This window comes from Condylura cristata, unplaced genomic scaffold (assembly GCF_000260355.1).
Source record: "Condylura cristata isolate star-nosed mole 26May11 unplaced genomic scaffold, ConCri1.0 scaffold00026, whole genome shotgun sequence".
Classification (NCBI taxonomy): Eukaryota; Metazoa; Chordata; class Mammalia; order Eulipotyphla; family Talpidae; genus Condylura; species Condylura cristata.
Window position 1 is genome coordinate 29,342,359 of NW_004567127.1, and position 13,729 is coordinate 29,356,087.

The 13,729-nt window shown below is 40.5% G+C and overlaps 1 protein-coding gene across 1 annotated transcript in view; it reads right to left on the reverse strand.

Moving 5' to 3' along the window:
• The window catches only part of UBLCP1 (ubiquitin-like domain containing CTD phosphatase 1), a 16,908-nt gene extending 13,591 nt beyond the window's left edge, over window positions 1-3,317 (reverse strand). The window contains exon 1 of the mRNA XM_004689825.2: window positions 3,075-3,317. The gene's annotated coding sequence lies outside the window, so the exon portion shown is untranslated. The remainder of the gene's footprint in view (window positions 1-3,074) is intronic.
• Window positions 3,318-13,729: the final 10,412 nt, after the last annotated feature.

The following is a 13,729-nucleotide window of genomic DNA, read 5'->3' on the forward strand; positions in this document are numbered from 1 at the left end:
AAAAAATAAAAAAAAAGTCACTGTTTCTTAACACTCTAGCAGATTCTCAGTGGCTCTGTGGCACAATGGATAGTGCACTGGACTTCTAGTGACTCTAGCAGATTCTCCCTGTTCCGCTGGAAAGTTACTATGCGTTACCTATTCCTCTGGCTGGGTCTCATTGAATTTTTATGTCATAGTTAAGTTCCTCCACAATGGGCCATTCATAGTCATTAATATTGGGGAAGTAGAGTGAGTACTGTAGAGCAGTAATTCCAGAGTAGACTACCTGCTTAAATCCCAGCATTCCAACTTATTAGCATTTTACCTTTGGGAAAATCCTGGGCCCCTTCTGGCTAGGTTTCCTCATCTTTAAATAAGGATAATACTCCAACATATTAGGGATTTTATAAAGACTGAATTAGTAATATTTCTAAGTCACATGTTCCTGGCACACAGTAAGCATTAAGAACTGGTTAATAACATTTTTTAAAATAAAACGCTCAGTATATGCCAAGAACTGGCTAAATAAATGATCAACAACCATTACATGTTCCATATTTAATAAAATAGACCATTTTATGCAGATAATCTTGTTTAACAAGGTTGTTTGATAAGACTTGTCCCTCTTTTGCAAGTGCAATTGGGAGTTCAGAGAGGTTATGTAACCTGTCATGGCATACAGCTGGTAAGGGAGCTGGTATTCTGACTAAATCTCCTTTCCTACCCTAGCCAACTGCCTCCCAAAATGGACCAACAAAGGAGTTCAGACACCAAGAATCAGGCATAGAGGTATGCAAGATTACAATGCAGCTGCTCCTCTCATCAGTAGTAGCATGGAGGCTCTCTCCGCCTTTAAGTTTTCTACCTGTGCTCACAGCCCATTCCCCCTACAGGTTTGAGAACTGGATTTTCTAATTTTGAAGTATTGCTACTTCCAAAAGCAGTGACTTAGTAGATGAAACATCTGAATGTACTCCTCATGTATTAAGACCAAATGCAAGAGAAAAGGTAACTTGAAAAGAGAGAGAAAAGGGGTCTCCGTGGCAGTGCAGGGGTTAAAGTCTTTGCTCTATTAAGTTATTACCAGTCATTAAGGCATAAATTTGATCCCTGGCCAGGAGGCTGACTCACATATGGCACAGCAGCCCTCTCTTGTCTCTCCCACTGCTACCCTCAGCAGGGTATTTCAGTAGGTCTCTCAGTTCTGTTCCCCACTCTGTCTCTGGTGAATCCTCTCACACACACCCCTACACTGCACATCTAGCTTACACCCCATTCTTGTATGCATAAATAAAATAAATCTTTAAAAAGAGAGAGAGAATATGTAACTTTAAAAGCAGTATGTGAAAATAATTTGGAAATTTAAATTGTCTTCAATATGTCCAATAGTAGAAGAGAACACCATAAGTTTACCTATATTTATCTCATTTGTTTACAATGTCCTACTAAACTTAAAGCAAGCATGTTAATTTAGGGCAATGTATCCCACTTGAGAGCTAACTTGCTCTAACTATTACAATCTTCCAATAAAAAGCCAAATGAACCGTGAGGTCAAACTGAAACAGTTTCACTATTATTTTTCTTTAAGAGGCAATTTAAGATTAAAATTTGTAAGCACTAAGAATGCAATCTGTGCTAGTAACAGTATATGCTGTGATGGGAAAAACAGAATTTGGAGTAAAACCAGCTGACCTCCAGGTGACCTTGGACAGGTTCTTAAAGTGTGGTCTCAAGATCAATGAACAGGACTCCCGGTGAAGAGCAGGGGTCCAGCAACCTGTGTTTTAACAATCCCCTCCTCCACTCCTAGCCTGTCTCCTAGGCATGCTCAAGTTTGAGAGTCATTGTTCTAGGTTCTATAATTGTCCCAGTTTGTGCCAGATGGCATGGATTCTATGTGCTTAGTAAAGCAGTATACAAACATTAGGCATTGCCTAGGCCACAAGTGGGAATTCTAAATTGGCAAATGCTCTAAAGGACTGAGCAAAACAAAACAAACAACATAATTTAAAAAAAAAAAAAAAAAGCACAAGTCCTTAAAACTGTTTTTATAAGTTACCAAGCCTCATTTCTTCCATAGTCAGTGGAGCAGCACAATACAAATGCACGAACACGTTTAGGTTTTCACAGGTAATTTCCTCGCACATTCTATTATTTTTATTTTTCCAGACCCCATCAGATTTAGACAGGGGTTAGCAACCAAACACACAGTAGCTAAGTACAGAGCAGGTGTAATGGTGAACGTACAGTCAAAAAATAATTGTTTGAATTGCTTCTACCAACATTCTGTGTTGGTTGGCCTAGTCAATCTGTAACTCCTAACTCCAAGAGGCCAGTAATATGTAATTGACAAGCAGAGTGGTAAGGTGTGAAACTGATAATCCTTGACTTTGTACGCTGCAAAGAGTAACACTACCGGTGGTGATGCTGGAGTGACGATGAAGACATGGTGGACCATTTCATTGAATTACCTCCTTCAATCTTCACGAGCCTAAACTAACAACTACTGTCTTCCTTTTACAGATTAAAAAACTGCAAGATTAGTGAAACGACTCGTGCAAGACCACACACAACTGAAAAGTAGCAAAGGGGACACTTGAAAGTCACAGGTGCAGAAGTTATGCATCTTGGAGTTTGAAGGAAGGGGGGTAACATTTCCCTGTGCTTAGCAGAGGTCTCAGCGAAGGACTGTCACCTCTGCTCCGGAAGGCACGCCCGCAGCAACCGCGGGGGCCCGAGCAGCGGAAGGGGGACCTCTTCAATACCCAAGAGGGTTGGGGTGCCCTCAACAGGAAAGGTAGGTAAGGGGAGGGATGGGAAAACCCCAGGAATGGGAGAAAGGAAGTTGGGGGACGCGAAACCCACTTGGACGTGGAGAGTCCCCGACACAAGCAACAAGAACCGACCGACCGGAGGGCGGTGGCCGCTGCGACCCGCAGGCCGGGGCAGGAGATCAGGACGTCAGGACGGACGCGTCCCAACCCGCCTCGCCGGCCGCAGAAAGGGCCACGCCAAGGAGACAGATGAGCCGCGGTCCCCCGGCCCAACGGCGCCTCCGCAGCTAGCGCGACCGGAGCCGCAGGTCCCCTCACCTGAAGCGCGGCGGAACCAGCGGCAGCGGACGCAGAAACCGGCCGCAGCGGAACCCAAGCGACCGGAAGTGGAAGGTAGGGACCGGAACCGGCAGCGGAACCGGAAGTTAGCCTTGCAGGCCAAAATACGTCGGATAACCGGAGTGCTGCTTTCTGAGTCCCTAGTCGCAGAGGTAGTCCTCGGTATCCGTTTCCAGGGAGCGCCTCGCAGAGATAAGGGAGTCGGGCTTTTCTGCTGTGCAGACGCCCGCAGGCGCCCCCCCCCCCGCGATTAGGCCTGCCTGGCCACGTGTGCGCATGCGCTCTTCTGTAGGCGTAGAGTGCCCTGGGGGCTCTGGGTGTGACGTCTGTTGTATTGTTTCCCTGTAGTCGGAGCGGGGGCCCTTCCGCTCTGTTCTGATTCCTCCGCTAGTGTGGCAGGACTCGTGTGAGACCTAGCAGGTGACAACTTAAGACCCCCCTCGTGGCACCAGAGGGCACCATCGCTAGTGATTACAAGACTTTAGGATTTATTCTTTTTAATCCAAGGGGAAACTGAAGATCGTCAAAAACAGGGGAGGAGCAGTTCAAGGAAGCAAATGAGAGCTGCCATGGAGATGACTATAGTACCGTATTGTATCTCTCCCCGCTCATCCCCGCCTCCTTGGCATCTTCCCTCTGACTGCGAGGAAAGCTAATGACAAGCCCTGACAAAAGAATTCCAGCAACTGACAGAAACTCAGAAGTCCCTAGTTGGTCCATACAAAGAACTGTAAGGCCAAAACCAGAAAAATAAGAAAATCATTACCCACTAGGTTGTTTTTTAGGACTAAAAACAAAATTTTGGGTTTAAAAGGGAAGGGAAAAGGTGAAAATTGTCGAGTTTGCACTAGTCTTTGAATTACTTGTATCTTTCGTCCTATTTGACAATTATGTGATGGATTCAAGTTCCCTCTTGGCTGTGGTAGAAGGGAAGCACCAGTTTTGTGATTTAGCACTGTAGTTAAGACAATATTTTATGTTCTTCCCTCTCTTTTGTGATATTTATTGCACTAGTAATGTGTGAATTCTACTCAATAAGCATTTTTAGTAACATAAAATTTTCTTCTTTCCAAAAAAAGAGAAAGCCCCAAATTAAAAGAATTTGAACAAAAATTACAATTGCAATCCAGCCATGACAAGAAACTGAACCCCACAAGGAATTCCAGGATTAATCATAATTTTCTTTCAGTCAACTCTATTCTTGCTTGTTCACATGCTGATTAGCTGCTTGGTCACTCCGTATTTTTTGCTGTTGTGATTTGTTGACCATCAGGCTCAACTAAAACATTTCAAGCATGCTAACTTAAAGCAACATGTTCATAAGGAGGTCCTTTTTAATGAGATAGCTACTATTCAAAGGGTCTGCTTAAATTTGGTATTACTAGAGTATGAATAATTGTCGACTGTGTTGAATACTAGTATTTCTCAATAAATAATGGCCACAGAGTATTTTAAATGTTCATTTCACAGATGGTTTTAAGTTATCTTTTGCTCCGATCTCAGTTCTTCCATATCCATTTCTATTTTGCTAGTCGTGAAATAAAAAATAACGCTGAGAAAACAATTGGAGTAGATGAAACCTGAATAAAGGAACTGTACTCTTGGAAACTAGTAATACATACAAAATGAACCTAAGAAGGCTCACAGCAACTCACAACTGCCATTAAGAAGAGAAAATGGGCTCTCCCTGATGGCACAATGGGTTAAAGCTCCGCACTATGAAGCTCTCAGAAGCCACTGCGGCACAAGTTCAGTCCCCAGCCAGGGAGCTGACCCACATGGTGTGGCAGACCTCTCCTGACCCGCCTGCTGCTCCCCTCTGCAGTGTTTCTGTACATCTGCCTGTTCTGTTCCCCACTCTGTCTCTAGTGAATGTTCTCACCCACCACACCTCTGGCCTATACCCCAGTTCTGTAAGCATAAATAGCTAAATAATAATATTTGTGCCTCTCACAGTCTTCTTTCCAGCAATTAAAGATCCTTGACAATTCTTCCACAGAATTTAGATAGTTCTAATATGGTAAAAGAATTGTAGGACCAATTTCACAAGTCAGAAAAACTGCTGATATCACTTCAGCCATGTTTGGATTCCTGCATGAGGACCAGAAAATCACCACCATCTTACTTTTATCTGCATCTCCCCTGACCTGTTAACTTCCTTCTTCCTTTTTTATCTTTAGGCCATTTTCTTCCAGCAACTGCCTTCTTAATCTTTCCCCATCTCAGATTTTCCCACATAAATCTTTCCCTCTCTTCCCAGTTAGAAGACAATCTTCTTTTTCATTTCTTTCTAAAATTTAGCTCGCTATAGCACTTTGTTTCTCCCTTCTAATATCCATACCCTTACTTTTTTCCTGACTGCTGCCGGTGAGCTGAAATTGGTTAGAGGCTGCCCCATACAGCCCTGAAGAGATTACCACCTTTCTCAATTCAACTCACTTTCCTAAAATGACTACTTAAAACCTCAGCTCTTTTTTAAACCTTGGATTTTCCATTTTATCTTTACTTTTGACAGATGCCAATTGTTTCATAGTTTGCTAAAAAATAAATGGAAAGTCTAATAAAGACCTCAACTATAAACCTCTAAATCGACAAAGTCATATCTATACTAACCCTGGCTGCTTTTGCTTCTGTTGCAATGGCACCAATTTCCTTATGCCTCAAGCCAACCCTTATATTTGGTCTGGCTCTTTCCCTTTCTAGAAGTTTTCTGTAAATCTAGTGTCCTTCTCTTGTACCTTTAACCTTTTCCTAATGGTTCAGTCCTGTCAGTGATAAACATGACATGGTATCTTGCCATGGTAGTGGTAATCCTTCCCTTTCACAATTTGGCATTTCAAAGCATTGTTTTACAGTTGTCTACACTTGGCAAAATCTCTATTGTTTATTTCTTTTTTTTTTTTTAATTTTTTTAAGATTTATTTATTTATTTGTACAGAGCTGGGGTACAGGCCAGAGATGCGGAGGGTGAGAGGATTCACCAGAGACAGAGCAGGGAGCAGAACAGGCAGATCGACGAAGTACACCGCTGAGGGGAGCAGCGGGCGGGTCAGCAGAGGTCTGCCACGCCATGTGGTCACCTCCCGGGCAGGCGGGGATCGAACTCATGCGGAAGTGGCTTTAGTTTCTCAGTGCAGTGCTTTAACCCGCTGCGCCACCAGGGAGGGCCCTATTGTTTATTTCTTAATAGAAATTTGAGTGAGTCACTGTATAGCAAGTTTAGTGAGCAGATAGAACATGTCTGATTCAACATGTTCATGGCTAAAATGAAGCTCGAAAATATTTGCTAAATGAATGAAGAGAATGTCAAGAAATATGTGTACTTATGTATAATGATACATATTATAGAAGTACATATCAGTGAATGCTTATGATTTGTATATGACTTTAAATGCACACGAAAGTTCTGAAACATACACCAAAATGTTAGTGATTTATGGCTACTACACATGATGCAATTAGGAAGTACTCATTACGTAAATTAATGGTTTATCTCTTGATGGTACCATAGAACAGGTGATTCTCATCTATTTTTCTGTTTGAATTTTTTACAATGATTTTTATATCAGAAAATCATGAAGGCATTTTTACAATTCAAATAATAGCTATAGCTGTAAATATTTATAACTTACCAATGTAAATTGCAATGCCTATCCTTGCAAATTTGCTTTTCCTGTGCTTTATGCATATACATGACTATATGTTTTATATGTGATATTTTTAAATAATTATAGGTTGCAAAAAAGGAGATCATAATGCCCTTCACCCCGTCTTGAAAAATGATTGCACCTTATGTAACTTTAGTCCAGTCTCCAAAGGATACTGACATTGTGCGTCTATGCCATTTTATCATGTGTAGATGTGTGTAACTACTACAATCAGGATACAGAACTCTTCTGTCACCATAAAGATATTTCTTGTGCTACTTACTCCTTTATACTCACAACCACCCCCATTCCTCTCACCATTGCTAACCCTCCATCACTGATATGTCTTTTGTCTCTAGAGTTTTGTCATTTCCAGAATGCTATGTAGATGCTATTGTATAGGCTATGCCTTTGTGTTTAACATAAGGCCGGTGAGATCTGTTCAAGTTAATTTATTGTGTGTATCAGTAGTCAGTCCCTTTTACTGACTGAGTTGGATTCCAGAGTATGGATTTACAGAATTTTCCAGACATTCACCTATTGCACGTATTGTTTATTTCCAGTTTTTGGCTTTTACAAATAAAATAGACCCTTTATTAAGGCTTCAGTGTTCCACTCAATTGTTACCTGCTTGCTTCTTCTGTTTTTGGTTTTCCCATTTCTCTGTCCGGTTTCTTTTTGTGGGCTACAAAGCAAAATCAGCAATGGGGAAAGCTTCATGGAATGACGTTCAAAGGGAACCAGTTCTCTCCCGGTGGATCTGCCCAGGATGCACTTCATTTTTCCTCAATGAATTGTGTCACTGGTATGAATTTTATTAGAGGGAAAATCATTAGAGACTTAGTACCGCAGGCTTTGGGTGTGGGCTGGTCAGTCACATAGTTACCCACTGCTTAGTACCAATTCCAGACCCCTAAAAACAGGTGTGCAATAAAGTCCACAGAAATCTTGACTGTTTGCTTCAAGGCACAATGATAGACTCCCTTCCCATTTAGGAAAGGTTTAATAACCGTGTAGTTTATCATGAAGTTCCCAGATGCCAGCCAGGAAACAACTTTGTAAGCAGGACTCTCCCGCCCAGGAGGCTCAGGCCTCCCACATTAATGTTTTTTCTGTGTGAGTGACTATTAACTAAGTGTCTTCCTCTTGCGGGGCTGTGCCTTTCCCAGCCCTTTATCTAGAGAGGTCAGACAGCAGGAGGGCTCTTTTTGTCAACCCACTGGCATTTCCTGGTTCTTGTGTCTCCAGCACCCAGGCTGAAGCCAGAAGTCCAACCACATCTTTCAAGGCAACAAGCCAACCTGCCTTCTTTCCACCTTTCAAAGCCCTGTTAACATTTGTTTTAAAATCACATCCAGGGTATGTAGTTGTACTTAGCAAATAGAAGAGGCAGAAGGGCAGGTACTGATCCACAATCGGAATTCTTTGTATTATGTTTATTACTTAGAAAAAGTTATTTTTTTTTTAATTTTCCTTTTGAAAACAAACATATGTCTGTAACATATTTGGCATAATTTGGAGCTGGGTAAGAAGACTTAACATGAAGTCTATACTCTTTAAAAAACTCCATGGGGCTCTCTCTGGTGGTGCAACAGGTTAAAGCACTGCATTATGAAGCTCTCCAAAGCCACTGCAGCACAAGTTCAATCCCCGGCCAGGCTGCTGACCCACATGGCGTGGCAGACCTCTCCTGACCCACCCGCTGCTCCCCTCAGAAGTGTACTTTGTCAATCTGCCTGTTCTGCTCCCCACTCTGTCTCTAGTGAATTCTCTCACCCACCACACCTCTGGCCTATATCCCAGTTCTGTATGCATAAATAAATAAAATAAATTTTTATTAAAAAAATAGGAGGGAAGAACACAAAGGAATATGATGATGGTTCATGGATGATTTGTTGGTGGGAGAACTATGAGAACTAAATCTAAAGGGAAAAGGTAATTACTGTACAAAAAATGAACAACAATACAAGAAAATTTAAATAAGAATAAAATGAAACACTTCAGTATACAATATAGTATTTGTTAAGTACAGGCACAAAGTTATAGCTCCAGAACTTAATTTTAAGCCTGAAACTAGCAGAATTAAACAGTGTTCATAGTTACCAGTTGTGGGGTGGGGGTCATGATTTGATTTCATGTATTAAGACTAAATTTGCTTTCCTCTAACTATAAGAATATTACCCATTCATTGTAGAAAGTTTATTCTACTTTAATAAATGGCACAAAACTGTCAAAGCTAATAAAGATAGAGGTGACAGAAGATACATATTCATTTAATGTTGCCATCATTTTCAAGGAAAATAGCAAGAAAAGAGGAGACATGTTCCTGAAGTTGAAGTCTAGAACCCAGAGGTGGCTCTGCAGCTAGTTTACCCTGCACAAATTTAACCAAAATGGTAAAACTGGTCTTGATTATATACAAAATCATGAGCTTAGGCAATAGCATCCTCTCAGTCACCTCTATCTTTATTAGCACTGACAGTTTTGTGCCCTTTACTAAAGTAGAATAAACTTTCCACAATGAAATCATTGTAAATGTCCCGACCCACAAATTCTAGACTAATGAACTTTTTTCTAAAATGAAAATTTTAGAATAATATATTGCTACCTCATCAACTTTCAATTTGAATCTCAGATAAGATCAAATCTCAACAAGACCATGAAATTGTTATTATGTTGCAGTATTTCATTGAGGGCAATTTCAATTATTTCTTTATATTCGCAGTGGATAAATTAATCTCCCATGCTTCAAGAAATATTAATGAAATGTCCAGGCTGTCACAATCTGAACATCAAGGCAAAGCAAGCTTTGGTCACTCCTAAGCTTGGGACACATTCACCCAATCATTGGGAAACATTCCTTTAGCAAAGCGTTTATATCCAAAAATTGTGAGTGTTCTACTCTCTTGGCCTTGAGGTAATCAACTTCCCTGGACCTCAGTTTCCTTTTATAACATGAGTTATTGAATAATCAAAGGATATTTTTCTTTCTATATTTCAGTCTCAAGGGTTTAGTTCAGTGGTTCTCTAACAACAGCCTCTGGACCTATGCTAGCTTGCATATAGTTCTCATCAACCTTCCAGCTTGCAGATAAGACAAGGGTCAAGTTCATGAACCCAAATGGGAAATCAGATGCTTCCTTTTTATTGATAGCAAATTTTATTTCTCTTGTGTCTGCATTTATCCCTCCTAGATTTTTCAGTGCTTCATTATTCAGAATGAAACGAGAAAGAATTTACATCCAGCATTCAAAATTTCACTGGGAACATTAAAATGGCCCGTTGTTTTTCTTGATACTGTAGAAATGTTACATCAAGTGATTTGTTTTGCACTATCATATTTTTATTGTAAACAGACTTAATCAGAATAGCTTGAACCCAAAAAAATAGGCACAAAAGGAGGAGAATGTTGAATGTAGTTGAACCAAGAACCAAAGCAAGTTCAAAGTCCTCAACAATAAATTCACAAGCCCTACCGGTAGAAGAGTGCTATGTAGTAGAACTCTGACTCCTATTCTCTGCATCTCTCAGCTCCAAATCCCTAGGTCCCAGATTGAATCTTAATTGGCCAAATTTATGTCACATTCTCTCTCTGGACCAATCAGCATCTCCTAGGACACGAGGCTGTGCCGGAGGCCCCATGTCTATTGGAGAAGGTTCTCAGGGAAGACAGCTCCCTGCAAGCCATGGAGTGTTTTCTACACTACCAGTAATGTTCATTCTTTTCCTGACAAGTCTCAATACTATTATTTTTCTCTCCTTGATAACATTCTAGTGAGCTCACTATTCATTTATCCATTCTATTCTTTAGTCATAAATTCACATTTTATCAGTCAACATATCATCCAGAGTAGCATCATTCCTCTCCATACCTCAGCTCTTTGAATTTGCATTAATTTAAAATTCTTCTACCTGCAAATGTATTTTACACTATCGCTACTACTAGCATGTATAAGAAGTAGTTCCAAATTGCTCCTGGTTCTCAAATCTTGAAATGTTTTGTATTTTAAATGAACATGAATCTCTCATTTATTCTTACCCTTGTTCCCCTGAATTTGATTACATTTTACTTACTCCAATTTTGATGTGAGTCAACATACTTCCTTTTTTTTTAAGATTTATTGATTTATGCATACAAGAGCTTGGCTACAGGCCAGAGGTGCAGGGGGTGGGGGCTGAGAAGAGTCATCAGAGACAGAGTGGGGAACAGAATAGGAGGACCCACTGACATACACTGCCGATGGGAGCAGCAGGCAAGACAGGAGAGGTGTGCTGTGCCATGTGGGTCAGCTCCCTGGCTAGGGATCAGGATCCAACTTAAGCATTGCAGTGGCTTCATGTAACTTGATAGAGTTGAGACTTAACCCCTTGCACCACCAGGGAGGCCCAGAGTCAACATTTTAATTCTCTTTTTTGGCATAATGAATGTATTCTATAACTTTTTCTCCTACTGACTTCCTAGCAATGATAAAAGCTATTATTTATTTCTGCAAGCACCATCAATGTATTTAAAAATATTTTTATTTATGCATATAAGTACTGGGGTGTACAGAGGTGTGGGGTGGAGGGGTAGGAGGAGAGGATTCACCAGAGAAAGAGTGGGGAGAATCTACTGAAATACACAGATGAGAGGAGCATTGGGTGAGACAGGAGAGGTCTGCAGGGCCATTAACCCCTGTGCCACCAGGGGACGCCCAATGTATTTTTTTTCTCATTTAATTCTCACAACCTATAGGTGTCAGATTAAAACTTTTTTGTCCTAAAATGAAAATGGCCTACCTGGATATTCGGTATTTTGCCCTTGGTTTAAGAAAATCAAACTATCAGTTTCAAACCAGAGTTTCTTGCTTGACACTACCTTTGACTTCAACTTCACTCAGTGTCTGCTTCCTCACCAAGACTGAGTAACGCAACTTTAGGGCCCCAACTAACAGCCAGCGATGAATCATTGTCATTATTCTTAGATGTATGGATTTTTATTTCTAATCGATGGCCAGCACGTCTCATATCTGGTACTGTTCCCTCCAGATTCCCTGTAACAACTGATACAGGTATGATGCTTTCATGACCGTGAGAAATGAGACTTCAGACACTATTTAATTAGCTGCCTGCTGGCTTTTATTGCTTTCCTTTGTTTATTTGATTGTTTTAATAAGCTGCTGTGGGGATCCTTCCATTTCTCAACTGTATTCCACCTCCAATCCTGTCCTCTTTCTGAAATGGCTCACTCTTTGATCACTCCATTGCTTCCCTGGCTGTTAAGTTCAGTGTTTAGGAAGTGCTTTTCCTCCAGGTTAAGTGTTATCTGACAACCCACAGATAAGGAAAGTGAGACATACAGATATCCAGTGCTTACATCACACCAGAGCAGAAGATTTGCATCAGACAATTTAACATAAGAACTGCCACATATGCATAAACTTAAACTTTCTAGTCACAGAAAATAAATACAATTTTAGTAACATTTTTATTCAATCTATTAGAGCAAAGTATTATTTTATGTAGTGACAGTATAAGGAATTATATTTAATATATATATAGTTTATATATTTTTCTTCACCCTGAGCCCTCAAATCCATTGTGTCTTTTATTCTTAAACTCGGCACATCCCAGTTCAATTGCTCCTATCCATTTGTACCTGGAGGCTGCTGTGCCAGACAGCACAGCCTTAGAGTAGGTCCTTTACCCCTTTATTCTGCCCCTATTACATGCCATATATATCTTCATTATGATTTTTTTTTAAAGATTTATTTATTTGTGCATACAGAACTGGGATACAGGCCAGAGGCTCAGGGGCGGCGAGAGGCTTCACCAGAGACAGAGTGGGGAGCAGAACAGGCAGATCGACGAAGTACACTGCTGAGGGGAGCAGCGGGTGGGTCAGGAGAGGTCTGCCACAGCATGTGGTCACCTCCGGGGCAGGCAGGAATCGAACTCATGTGGAAGCGGCTCCAGATTCTCAGTGCTGTGCTTTAACCCACTGCGCACCAGGGAGGGCCATATCTTCATTATGATTTTTTAAAATGTCTTTGCATTTCCCCAAATGTTGTCCTTTTAGAATAGAAATACTCCTTAACAAAGCCATGAAAAGTGTTAAAAGTCAAGTCTCTCTAAAGGATAATTTTAAGCATGCCCTCTATACTCTTAGACTATTGCTGCATTTATAATTCATTTGTGGAGAAAAATGTAGTAAATTGACATTTTTTAGTTTTATAAACATCATTAATAAAAGGTGTGTCAGTGAGAGACTGGAGGAATTTATCACCTGCTATTCCACAGCACCTCCTAGGAAGTCCTAATCTTAATAATCTATGGCACTGTCACCTTAAAGTAAATAACAGGCTGATTTTCCTTTATCTTAAAGGATATATTTTATGCTTCATAGGTGTATGGCTAAAAGAACCCAGATTCCCCAGGACCTACAGCTTGTTTGACTGAAGAGAATTCAGACTATGACTTTCTCCTAGATTGCCTCTTCTATCATCCAGAGGAGGAAGTTATTTTATGGCAACTTTTGCTTTAAGTAAAATTTGTTTAGATAAGTATGTTAGTCTTTAACTAGAGTAAGTTGAGCTGCTGAGATACAGAAATGGACTTTGAATTTCAATTATCTGTGTTTAAACTGCTCCGGATAAACTCTTATTACAGCTTAAAGTTGCTGAGGACATTAAGGTGAAGACCATCAATTAAGTACTATCTTTACACTAGGAAGAGACAAAAGATAATGACATTTGCTTTTAACTGAATTTGTAAACACAATCTTAAAAAGGTTAAACTCCCATGTGTGGCATTGTGTAATCATGACTACAACATTGTGTAATCATTACTACAGAAAACTAAAGGAGAAAAATGGAAAAATAGTCTAGGATACAAATTTTTTTTTAAAGATTTATTATTTATTCATTCATACAGAACTGGGGTACAGGCCAGCGATGTGGAGGGTGAGAGGATTCACCAGAGACAGAGTGGGGAGCAGAACAGGCAGAT